At 37.0% G+C, this 8,870-nt stretch overlaps 3 long non-coding RNA genes across 3 annotated transcripts; 2 read left to right on the top strand and 1 right to left on the bottom strand.

Annotated features, from left to right (window-relative positions):
* The first annotated feature begins 112 nt into the window (after positions 1–112).
* On the top strand, positions 113–2,957 carry LOC110014196 (uncharacterized). Its single transcript, XR_002873192.2, has 4 exons — positions 113–632; positions 714–1,934; positions 2,376–2,490; positions 2,569–2,957. It is a non-coding gene; the product is annotated as an uncharacterized LOC110014196 (long non-coding RNA).
* Positions 2,958–3,024: 67 nt separating this feature from the next.
* Positions 3,025–4,906, bottom strand: LOC144991936 (uncharacterized). The gene is made up of 2 exons (XR_013655615.1): positions 3,942–4,906; positions 3,025–3,313 (listed from the first exon to the last, which is right to left on the bottom strand). It is a non-coding gene; the product is annotated as an uncharacterized LOC144991936 (long non-coding RNA).
* Positions 4,886–8,175, top strand: LOC105358159 (uncharacterized). The gene is made up of 4 exons (XR_002289200.3): positions 4,886–7,205; positions 7,295–7,321; positions 7,411–7,618; positions 7,731–8,175. It is a non-coding gene; the product is annotated as an uncharacterized LOC105358159 (long non-coding RNA).
* Positions 8,176–8,870: the final 695 nt, after the last annotated feature.

The following is an 8,870-nucleotide window of genomic DNA, read 5'->3' as shown; positions in this document are numbered from 1 at the left end:
TCCTCGGAGGAAGCGAATTTCCTTAACCTCATTCCTGTTTTTCTTGTTTATTTTTTTTTAACTCATTCTGTTCAACAACTGAGTGAACAGCTGAGAACTGAAGGCCTTTTGTGTTGGACAGGTTTTACTATTAAAAGAGGTTATGTATCTTTGGATAACCTGGGTGTATATTTGCATAAACCCCTTTTTTAAATATGTTTGTTACATTTTATGTTTTAAATTTATATTTTCTTTTTTTTAAAGAATTTTAACCATTCCTGTTTTGTTTTACTTAACTTTTAAATTTTTAGCTTCTTTAAATGATCATTACTTGATATGAGGAATGAAAACTACTTCCTTCAATTGGCAACTTTTTTTAATATAAAACTTTATTGTTAAAAGCATATAGAACAAATGTGCATGACAAGAACATTAGTCATAGACTGAGAATGCAAGGGGATGGTACATGCATTACAAAGAAATATTACAAAACAGAAAATGTGACATGGTGCCTCTGTCAATTACCTTCCTCCTCCCCCGTTCCTGCTCTGCTCTGGACGCGACCAGCTGGTTCCACTCACCTCATCTTCATCCCCGCCTACTTAAGGAGATCCAGGACCTGTTTTCGACGCCAGTCCGTTGTTCCTTCCACGGTGCTTATGTCTGGCCAGCTCATGTTTTGTGCCTTGTCTAATCCCAGCCTCGTTAACTGTTCCTCTCTGCTCCACTCTCAGGAATTATCTGCATCACGGGTGAACCTCGGGTCGCAGTCCACCGCTCACGCTCTCCTCCTTGGATTCAGCCGAAGCCACGCACTCTGGACCTTCCTGCCGCAAACCTCCTGTCAGCTGCCACGCCATTTCAAGAATCCTACAATCTACTCACCCTCTGTGAATTAACCTCTCTTAAACTTACCTCACGACTCAAAGTGTCCTTCTGGGTTCCAGCGTTTGGGTTTGTCAGAAATCCCGCGAGATCATGACAAAATGTTCAAAAACAGACATTTTTCATAAATGCGTATGGCCTTTATGTTTCAGCTATTAGAAATAGATTGTAAATGAGATTCTAATTCTTAAATTATTACAGGGAAAAATAGTTGCGATGAAGAAAATGATTGGATACAAAACTTACCAAATATTATAATTAGATTAATTGCCAATTTTATGTTTAATTTTGTGTTCTTTTCGTGTAGGCCAAATATACGGTGGCCCTGAAGTGCAAAGCATTCAACAAATCACTCGATACAAAAACATTTTTAAGATCACAACAACAATTAAAAAAAAAAAAAAAAAATTTTAAAAAGCAGCATTACATTTTAGAAAACAAAACAAAATTTCAGAAACCAAAACTTGAAAAACAAAAATGACAAAAAAAAACATTTCAGAAAACAAAATTAATTTCCAGGAAAAAAAAGAAATATTAAAAAATGAAAACATTTCAGAAAAAAAAATTCCAGAAAAAAAATGATTAAAAAATGAAAAACATTTCAGAAAAAAAAAATTCCAGAAAAAAAATGAAATATTAAAAAATGAAAAACATTTCAGAAAAAAAATGAAATATTAAAAAATGAAAAACATTTCAGAACACAGAATGAATTTCCAGAAAACAAAACGAAATCTTCAAAAATGAAAAACATTTCCAAACCGGAAGAGGCAGGTACTATGGGACAACGCTGATTGGATGATGATGTTTGTCAATCATTTGAACTGAAAAGTATTTTAAATGAAGCGATGACGGATTTTATCGTCCAAACAACAATGTACTATAATAATCCACGTATTTCCCATTTATATATCAAATAAAAAATGCAGCAAACTGTTAATGAACTTTAAAATTATTTTTTTAACATTTCGCCTGACACACGGTCACCCGGAAGTAGTTTGTGAGCACTTTTACTTTGAACGCTGTGCGCTAATGTCTACGGCTGCGAGGTTCACGCTGTCAATCATCTTTAGGTAAGAATCAATTCTGTGATCTTTTCTTTTGTCAGTCACATGTCTCTAAGGATGCTAATTTTAGGATGTTAAAGTGCTGCTTTGAAAAGATAATTTCTTTTTATCTTGCGCATGCGCAAAAAGAACCCGAAGGAGACGAACCGTCTTTACATGATAGCCGTTCCCGTTTTCGGTGACAACATGAGAGAAAAAGCTCCGAGCCAGCCTGATTCTGTGATTTATACAGTAATTACAGTAATTATATGGCATCAGTGTTGCTAAAAATCGACTTTAAGACTGAAATCAGTAAACAAGTTCTTATGGGAAATAATATTTAAGTGCATTGTATATTTTAGAACCATGCATATACACATATAGTATATGTGTACCATACTGAAACTTAAGAATGAACTTTACAGTTTATAAAATACTTAATTGAATTAACATGTGATATTTCTGCAGGTGAAGTTTCTCAAAGCGAAGTTCCAGAAAGGTTTGTGCTGCAGAAGAACAGATGGCAGCTCTACATGGGAATACAAAAAGACTAAAGTCATTCATATCATTGTGCAGTGTACAGGCAAGTCACCATGATTTATGTGCAAAGTAATCAATAAATATTATTTAACCTTAATATCTATTTTTTTTTAAATTGCAGGTCCTTTAAAAAACGTCTTTAACCTGCTGCATAAGCCTGATTAGTTGTAAATGATGCAGTGGAGAGTGAAAAACGAAGCACAATTCCTGGCTTTAGCGTCGGGCTGATGATCTGGAAATCACATCTGAGGAATCGCATCAAACACTTGTACAACTCCAAACAACTTAATGTTCCCTTAAGCAAAACTCCAGTTTAAAATGTTCATATTAGACTTGCTTCATTTAGGAGTTTTTCCATGTTTACCATTTTAGGTTTTAAAGCTTTATTAACAAAGATGATGTTTGATTTTCAAAGCTGTTGTTTAGAAATGTTTTTTTGTCAATGAAAAAACTGAACGCTGACGTGAGGATTGTAATAATGGATATGAAAATAAACAAATTTGTTTCATAGCAATGCAGTATATTTATTGAAAACTTAACATGAATACGTTATTCAGTAACAGAAACAAAGAAACTGTTGTGGATTTTCCTTTATGGGCTTCTTCATGCAGTCAATCAAATGTTGCGCTTACAATCAGCATTTACTCAGCGTACCTGTCAGTCACATTTATTAGAGGAAAAAATGCATCTGGGAAAAGTCTGTTTGTGCTTAACAACTATATCAAAAAGAGTCATGTCAGGGAAGTTTTGTCCACATTGCTGCTCAGCATCACATCCAGAGGAAGACGCACAGGTAAGAGACCCCAGTTCCTGCTCGTACATGCTTGCAGCTTCCTCTGCACTGGACTCCAGCTCCATTGAAATCCCTGACAGAGATAAATTAATAAATTAAAAATCCCTGACAGAAAAACATCGGCTGCCGTTCATCTTTCATTCAGGAAAAAGTTGAGTTCATCAAAATGAGGAGAAAATGGGTTAAACCCGAAATTCATTAGGGAGGGGTCAAAACACCAAACTCAGAATAAAATACATTATTTCAGTCTTATAAAAAATACATTCTAAAACACTTTGGTATTCCTCCTCTGCCTGAAAGACTAAAACGTTTTTTTTTAAAGATTTATTTTACACTACAGACTTTGCCACCGTTAGTTACACACCTGGACGTGTCTGATGATGTGCACATCCAGTCATTTACTGTCATGTTTCTGTGCACTGACACACTCTAAAGTCACAGATCTTAATAGTGTGAATAAGAAGCATTCATAAATGTTATTCTGACACACAAACTGCTGCAGTTTACCTGACAGCTTTGCTGATTTATGCCGCTGGTACACCTGTCTGAGAATCCTGCCCACGTGACCCCCCCCCTCTCCAGCTGATGAGGTAACCTGTCATTAACGTATGACTGAAGGATCTTGGATCTGTCTGTAAACACCCACCTAGAAATCACGTTTAACGCTACATTTATTAGATCAAACAAATGTGCCTCCATACCTTATCTGTGGATGGCGGGACTGCATTTCCTGATGTGCGCCGTCTTTAACACCCGTTTCTTCGCAGCTGCTTTAGACAGAATCCTCTCACGACATTTTGAAACATTTGTAAACCTGGTTGGTGTTGATATTTCTGGGTGCGTTCTGTCATCACATCCGCTAAATATTCAAAGATTAAAGTTTATGTTAACGTTTTACCGTCCATTTCTTTGTTTACCTGCAGAACGGACGTCATCCACACAAACTACTTCCGGGTGACCGTTCTGCTTCAGACGAAATATTCAAAAAATATTTTAAACCTTCATTATCTGTTTGCTGCATTTTTGATTTAATATGTAAATGGGAAATACGGGAATTATCATGGTACATTGTTGTTTGGACGATAAAATCCGTCGTCGCTTCATTTAAAATACTTTTCAGTTCAAATGATTGACAAACATCATCATCCAATCAGCGTTGTCCCATAGTACCTGCTTCTTCCGGTTTGGAAATGTTTTTCATTTTTGAAGATTTCGTTTTGTTTTCTGGAAATTCATTCTGTGTTCTGAAATGTTTTTCATTTTTTAATATTTCATTTTTTTTCTGAAATGTTTTTCATTTTTTTTATTTCATTTTGTTTTCTGGAAATTAATTTTTTTTCTGAAATGTTTTCATTTTGTAATATTTCTTTTTTTTTCTGGAAATTAATTTTGTTTTCTGAAATCTTTTTTTCTTTTTTTTCTTTTTTCTTTTTTATGTTTTGGTTTCTGAAATTTTGTTTTGTTTTCTAAAATGTAATACGCTTTTTAAATTGTTGCTGTGATCTTAAAAATGTTTTTGTATCGAGCGATTTGTTGAATGGTTTGCACTTCAGGGCCACCGTACAAATATGATATTTTCAAATTTCATCTGAAATTGTGAGCCACATTTGTGATTTATAAAACGTGTACAAATTTTTTTGTAATATTACAATTCCAAAACAGGTGACTGTTTCTGGGTGTTTACAGAGAGTACAGCTGTGGTCAATTGTCTTATTATATCTTAGCATGTATTGATTAGTGGGATACATTCCAAGTAAAAGTTTGTAGGAGACATCTCTCATCTTGTTATTGATAATTTCTGATGCAGGGTCCAAATATTTTTCCAGGGCAAGTCAGGAATAAATTTTCTCCAATAGAAGACAGCAGAGGGAACAGAAATGACATTTTGCTGAAACAAGGCACGTATGAACTTTATTCTATCCTGGCCTTACATGTTTCACCCTTACCACGTCATCAGATCACTGGCGCACCCTCTCCCTCCCCTCTCCAAGAAGCTCTGGGTGGAACAGAGAACATGGAGTGGACTACACTGTGCTACGGAGTTTACAGCGACAGCAACCATCAGATCTGTCTTATGCCAAAACGGAATTATTAAATGCACAATCTTTTTCAAATAAAACTCCTTTAAATATGATCATATTTTGATCATGGATGAGGAGAGTTACAGCTACATGGAGAAAGCCTGCAGTTCTGGACATGGGGGTGGTTTAGCCGTTAGTAATCGGGCTGATCTAACTACTTTCTCCACTACCATGCCTGACTTTGCCTCCGTTGAATGCTTAGCCTTTAAATGGAAGCCCCCATATTCCATAACAATGCTTCTATACTGGCCACCCAAACCAAATTCATCATTTCTTCCTGAAATAGAGATTTAAATTATTACCAGATTCATTCCTCCTCAATATCCCAGTTCACATTCAACAGTCAGGTCATCACTGTTTATCTTCCTCGAGGATAAAGTGATAAAAGGGGCCAGAGTTTGGAGATTTTTCGTAGGTGGTGGAATGAGGTCTTGTGTATATCCTTTAAAAACACTTCAATTCATCCAAAACAGTGCAGCCAGAATCCTAAAAGGATTCAGGAAATATCAGCACATCACCCCCATCCTGAAATTGTTGCAGTGGCTTCCTATTCATCCCGGATTGAATATAAACTTCTCCTCATCACTTACAAACACGTGGCCGGTCAGACACCACCATACCTCCAGGAACTCCTCACCCCAGACACATACCCGTACCCTCCGTTCATCAGGCAGCTTTCTTCTTCAAGCATTTTGTTTTGGTGCACCATGACTTTGGAACTCCCTTCCTGTTCATGTCGGAACATCACAGACCCTGGACTCTTTTAAAACTATTTTAAAGACATTTCAGTTTTAAAAAGCCTATTATAGCTGATGGTTTTATTTTTGAGCTTGTTAAGTGTTATTTTTATAATTTTAAGTTAGTTTTGAATTACTGTGTGCTAATATCTATTGAGTTTTCATTTTTTAAATCTGTTGTAGCACTTTGAGGTTATATTTGATCAAAGGTGTATTAAAAATAATTATGTATTATTATTATTATTATTATTATTATTATTGTTGTTATTATTAATATTATTATTATTCAGGATGGTTGTGTGACTTAGTGCGCACTTGGTAAACCCATAATTTATGGTGTCAACACCTGCCTAAAGGTAGATTTAAAACAATCTAGTGTTAGTTAAATGGTTTAGTAACTGGTGTTGATTTGGACTAATAATATTAATCTGTGTATTCAGATTTTGTATCAAATCTAAATGATCACAGCAGATAATTTACTGTTTCTGGCAGTGGGCACAGGGGTCGGGGCTAAACAGTTTGAAGGGACTGCTCAGGCTCATAAAAATGGCTACAAATGTGTTTTTAACACATTTCTGTGGCTTTTTTGTAATGATGGAGGAGAAATACAAAGATAATTAAGCTTAAAATTCTATTTCTGAGTATGTCTCTGTTCAAATCAATGTAAATCAGGAGGAAAAAAAATGCAGCTGTATAAAGTTTGTATATGTGAAGTAGAAGTTTCTATATTCACCCACAAACTCCTTGCTCTGCTCCATTCTGATGAATCCACGTGCAGACAAATACACTAATGTACGTCTTTGTTTTCTGCGTAAGTGTAAACAGATGGATGATGGGAAGTAGGAGCAGGTTTATTTCGTGGCAACAGTTTTCAATGACCTCTTGAGACTTTATAAAAACAAATACAGCTTTTGGTACATTTAATATTGTGTGCTGGAGCCAAGTCCTGCTAGAAAATTAAACCAGTATTTCTGTAGCTAGTCAGAAGAGGGCAGCATGTAGATCTCCAGAGTTTCCTGGTTGGCTGCTTTGACTGTGGAGCACTCGGCGTTTGTTTTTGGCGCCCACAGCCAGAGCGACTGCACTCCCCCGAACCTCACAGGTGGAGTTACCGTGACAACGACAGACGCAGCCGCTCACCCAGATGGTGGGTGTTTTTTCAGATCTTATGTCATTCATACATATATTTGCTTTCTTTTTTACAAACTACCAAAACCAACTTTTTTTGTGTTACAGCAGGAGCAGATCTCCAAAGAAGCAAAGGTAAGGCTTTACTGGATTGAGTTAAAATTGCTTTTTTTTATTGATTTATACTTTGCTATTATTTATTTTTTCCTTATTTGGTTGAACAGCCCATCACCTCGGAGAGACCTCCCGTTATGTGGCGTTCTGGAGAAGATAATCCTTTGATCAACCTATATTACACTTCACGACAACAACAAAAAGTGTTTCTGAAGTAAAACTGTGATTTCTTTTAATATATTTTATTAATTAATTGTTATTGTCAGCAGGTCATCACCGGAGCCACAAACACCGTCCCCACAGCAAGTCTCCTGAGAGGCGAAAGCCGCTGCTGTGGATTTCTGATTGTGAACCTTTTTCTTTGAAGGATTGTCCCATAAAACTATGATCGCTAATAAACTAAAAACTTTTGCCTCCTTTCATCTGGTAGGAGTTCAAAAAAGAGCCACAAGAAGAGTCGAAAAGGAAACAACTGAATTCCTTTTATTTTGTCTTTTTTATCCTTTAAATGTCTCAACTGTCGTCTTAAATCTGCTCTAAAGTTTGGTTCTGCTGAGATTTTGGATCCCCGATATGTGACACATTTACCGCTTTCTGTTGTGACAGTAAATAAAAACAGTCACTTATGATAAATTTCAGAAAAGTCATGAAGTCTTTGTTCATATGTTTGTTTTTCAATTAAAGATCTCCATCTTTTTGGATTTATACTCTTATGTGGTCATCTTATGTTGGACGCTTTTCGTAGAAAGAAGGTTAAAACAAATCTACAAAATTTTAATCCTATATTAACCAATTATTTTTACTTTGTTCAAGGAAAAGAAGTTATAGCATAGCTTGCAACTACATTTTATTGATCTATCAAAGTGCTGGACCATGACCCATATTGATGAAAATTGCATTTTTGGTATTTTTACATGCATTTTTTTGGCTAAATGTTTTGGCTAAAAGATGCATAATCTCAATTTACCGGTCGATCTACGTTCCAGTACTCACCTATGGTCATGAGCTATGGGTCATGACCGAAAGAACGAGGTCCCGAATACAAGCGGCTGAAATGAGCTTCCTCCGTAGGGTGGCTGGGCGCTCCCTTAGCGATAGGGTGAGAAGCTCGGCCACCTGCGGGGAGCTCGGAGTAGAACCGCTTATCCTCCACATCGAAAGGAGCCAGCTGGGGTGGCTCGGGCATCTAGTCCGGATGCCCCCTGGACGCCTCCCTGGAGAGGTGTTCCGGGCATGTCCCACTGGGCGGAGGCCCCGGGGAAGACCCAGGACACGCTGGAGAGACTACGTCTCTCGGCTGGCCTGGGAACGCCTCGGGGTCCCCCCAGAGGAGCTGGAGGAAGTGGCTGGGGTGAGGGAAGTCTGGGCATCTCTGCTCAGTCTGCTGCCCCCGCGACCCGGTCCCGGATAAGCGGAGGAAGATGGATGGATGGATGGATGCATAATCATAATTTAAAAAAACACAGGAACACTTGAAAATAGATCAAAAGATGATTGGAGTAGGACTTCAAAACAATTCATTTTTTTGTGAAGCCTGTAAGAAAAAAATCAAACCCACACACTGCCTATA

Source organism: Oryzias latipes, chromosome 4 (genome assembly GCF_053564925.1).
Source record: "Oryzias latipes strain Hd-rR chromosome 4, Olatipes_Hd-rR_3.1".
NCBI lineage: Eukaryota > Metazoa > Chordata > Actinopteri > Beloniformes > Adrianichthyidae > Oryzias > Oryzias latipes.
Note: the sequence above shows the minus strand (reverse complement) of the source record. Positions and strands in the feature narration are given on the sequence as shown.